The sequence below is a fragment of the Triticum dicoccoides genome, chromosome 4A (genome assembly GCF_002162155.2).
Source record: "Triticum dicoccoides isolate Atlit2015 ecotype Zavitan chromosome 4A, WEW_v2.0, whole genome shotgun sequence".
NCBI classification, from domain to species: Eukaryota; Viridiplantae; Streptophyta; class Magnoliopsida; order Poales; family Poaceae; genus Triticum; species Triticum dicoccoides.
In genome coordinates this window covers 301,583,118-301,586,875 of record NC_041386.1, presented here as the reverse complement: position 1 = coordinate 301,586,875, position 3,758 = coordinate 301,583,118, and the positions used below count along the sequence as shown (strand labels likewise).

Here is a 3,758-nt window from a genome sequence, read left to right as displayed (position 1 = left end):
AGACGGGTCTTCCAAAACAACCATTTGCATTGAAGAGATGCACAAATCTTGCGCTGCGATTTTCCCTCACTTTCACTATAAGAAATATGTTAACTTGCGACCATCACTATTAGTCGCTGAATGGTCATTGTTTTTCATTTGCGACCTTTTTGCGACCTAAAACTTTTTGCGACCTAAAACAGATGGTCAAAAGCGCCATGGTAAACTAAAATTAACGACCTTCTTTGTGATATCTAAAAGGTCATTGGTTCCATGACTAAAATTTTGGTCACTGGCAGCCTCGCCACGCCACATAGGATCCAACGTGGCAAGATGACGTGGATAAGAATCAGCCCGGTCCAATTGGGTGTCTATATGGGATGAGCCCATTAATTCAGCCATTTATTATTTGGCCGAGCCCAATAATTCAACCCATTTATTATTTTCTTTTTCTGATAATTTAGGTCAGCCACATGGGCCAAGCCCAACAATTGGCCTTCTATTTTGCTTTGACATTGCCTTTTTGGCTAGAGTTTCAGATTTAACTTTTTTCAAGAGAAGGGTCCACTAGTCTAATGGGTCCCAATTGTCAGGTTCTAATAAGTGATTCCTAAAATTTCAATGATCCCATAAATAAATAACCAATATTTACACAATACTTCAAACAGAGCATAACTAAATATCTTGAAAACATGGTTCAAATCATGAATGCAATCAAAAAGAGCCAAACCTGGCACATTGCGATCAAACATGGTTCACATCAGGTTTACAATCAGAAATAGTTCGCATCAGGTAACACAACTAAAGAATAAAAAAAATAACTAGCTATCGAAGTATAACTAGCTCCAATGAGCTAGAAGTCTATGATTCCCCCGACTTCTTCGTCCTAGAGCCCACGATGAAACACAAATGAAGTACATCATCTGCAAGTTATCAAACAATATGGTTAGGAGCAAAATAAAGGCTAATCTAAAAGACCATTAACTTTTAGGCAGTCTGTGTGCATAAATAAAGTAAAACAAGCAAAATGAGGCATAGAAACCAGTGGATACAAGTAGTAACTACCAGCAACAAGTAAATACTACTCCAATCACATCAGGTTTACAATCCTATAAATGTGACATTTTTATCATTTAAGCATACAAGGACAAAGTAAACAACATTTTGATGTTTGAAACAAAGAACAAGAATTTAAATGTTTGAACAGCAAAAAATTGTTCCAGTAGATCATATGCCGTTTAAATTAACCCCTTTGACACCAATATTATGCAACATCAAAGAAGTATACATACTCATCAGGTTTAATTAGCACATAGAAGCCAAATACTAGTAAGTGACGCTTAGTACAAAAAGACATGATTCAGCTAAGTAGACAAGAAAATGGCTCAGTGCATAAATAGCACATGATTTGTATACATAACTCCTGTGCTCAAGAACTTGATTAGAAAGCGATACCGTAAAGAAGGTAGCAAGCAAACATTTTACTTCTGAAGATAGGAAACCTAAATCAGCACCTTCATCATGACCGCAAGCTTGACTTGGGCATGCATACTGCAAAAACAAAGGGCATTTGATTATGCGAAGGAAAACAACAGTTTAAATCAGCTAATTATATTCTGCAGCACATAATTCAAGATCATGCAAATGCACTATAGACACTGAAAACAGAAAAAAAAACATTGTCATATATAGTTGTGCTAGGGAATTTTAAAAACATAATCAAATGCAAGTAGGAAGAACACCAAGATTGGTTTCTGTACGAAGATAAACTACAGCCAAAGGAAGGGTAATAGATGAAGAAAAAATCCTGACATACAAAGGTAAGCTCAGCACACAGAATAAAAGGAGTGGAACTGCAGTACAGCCTATAAATTGTCATGTTCACAATATTAAAAGTAAGCTCAACATAAGCATAAAAGTTTTGTTTGGCACCACCACATCAGAATACACCTTTATTCTTCACTATTATCAAAACACGCCTAAATAATGATGTACTTATTTCCTACAGAGCACGAAGCTGAGCTTGTAGCTAGTAAAACATGGGGCATAAAGCAGAAACTAGACACCCTGATTGTTCTAGGCATAAAACTGGTTGTAATAAAATTTAAAGTGATAGGCCTATAGAAGTATTAACATCTCTCTCCACAAACATCCCCAAATAATCAGCAGGCAACATGGAGGAGGGGGGTTTTCCCCTGCTTCAATCCTGAATTAGCCATGAATAATCCTGAATTTAAAGTGATCCAGGTATCATAGTGCATATGCATCATTTCGTGTCTGGTATTCTCACATTGAAAAGACAAGAAGTAGAAAATGTGGCTCAAGATACAAATCAAAAGGTTGTCAAAAGTGACAAGAAAGACCTGGCATCCAACAAATCAGCTGAACCTATATGATGAGCTAACTTAAATAAAGAAACATAAATCAAAAGAAAAGATCAGCATTATGATTCAGGAAAAGGATGGAAGACATCAATCAATATAATTTTTCCTTTTCATTTTATTGAAGTTTCATCTTCTAAAATTGTATCCACCCACATTAATATAGTGTCTATAAGCTAGGATTTTGACATTTTGTCATCCATGATTGAGATGACCCATAAGCCAGGTGAACATGTAGATCTAGACATGCGAGCTAAACCATACGTGCAGAAATCAATGGCGAGAAAAGATACTCATTATGATTCAGGACAAAGCTATGAAGCTGCAGTTCCGTGTATACATGTGAATATCCACAGATTCCAACCAACATGCTAGTGGATCTGATGGGAGGAGGGAGCGAGCATTCGGACGTAACCTGGAGGGCAGTGGAGTCATGGGCGAGCTTGGAACCTTTGTAGATGAAATAGCCGACGACGACGGCCGCGGATGCCGCCCTAGTAGACCTGACTCGACGTTCCCGAGCATATTCTTACAGCCACTGTACCACCCGAGCCCTGAACCATCAGTAAGACACAAAAAACGTCAGATCTGAGCTGTCTCTGCTGTGGACAAGCACGAGAAGAAGATGAAAGAGTGGAGCAGTTTCAACAGAGGAAATGATGGGGAGCTCACCCTAGCCCTCTCCCTCAGCTTGGCCAAGGGCAAGAAAGTTGAGACCAGGCGGTGCAACGGGCGTTCCGTAGAGCACCTGGGGCGCGCTCTGGTTGGCGCTGGACACCCTAACCGGCGCTGCACTCGTCCCGGACCAGCGGCTGCAGGTTGCAGAGCCGTTGTACTCAAAGATCTGCGCGGGGGCGAGGGGAGCGGGCCGTCAGGCGGGCTGGGAAATCAATATCTTGCCCACCATGTTTGCATCAGTGGTTGTGGAGAGGAAGAACACCAGAGGTAGGTAGAAGAAGAAGAAGAAGGTGATGGGTCTGACCTGCTACTGCACATCTTGCAGGCTCGCCATGGCTATGGCCATGGGAGGAAGAGATGGGCCGCCTAGGGTTCCGGGCGCCGTCGAGGAGGTTGGACGCGGCGGACCTCCACAGCGACCGGAGAGGACAAGAGGCGGGGCTCCAGCCGGCGGCTGCCTCGACCGCGGTGGCTCCGCCACACTCATCGGAGAGGAGACAAGCAGCAGCATCTAGGCGAGGAAGAAGGCCGGCGCGGGAGCAGCCATCTCTATCACCAGATTAGGGATCGCTAGAAGTGTATGTGGTGGACCTATCGATCTGGATCGAGGAGAGGGAGGCTGCACGCTGGATCTTGCCGGACGGGAGGGAGGGAGGAGCAGAGCGTGGGTATCTTGGAGCACGCTGGATCTTGCTGGGGAGGGGAGGGACGAGAGCGAGG

The 3,758-nt window shown here is 42.8% G+C and overlaps 1 long non-coding RNA gene across 1 annotated transcript; it reads right to left on the bottom strand.

The window, feature by feature from the left end:
• Positions 1 to 644: 644 nt before the first annotated feature.
• On the bottom strand, positions 645 to 3,736 carry LOC119288888. Its single transcript, XR_005141333.1, has 5 exons — positions 3,343 to 3,736; positions 3,033 to 3,204; positions 2,776 to 2,914; positions 1,494 to 1,530; positions 645 to 902 (listed from the first exon to the last, which is right to left on the bottom strand). It is a non-coding gene; the product is annotated as an uncharacterized LOC119288888 (long non-coding RNA).
• Positions 3,737 to 3,758: the final 22 nt, after the last annotated feature.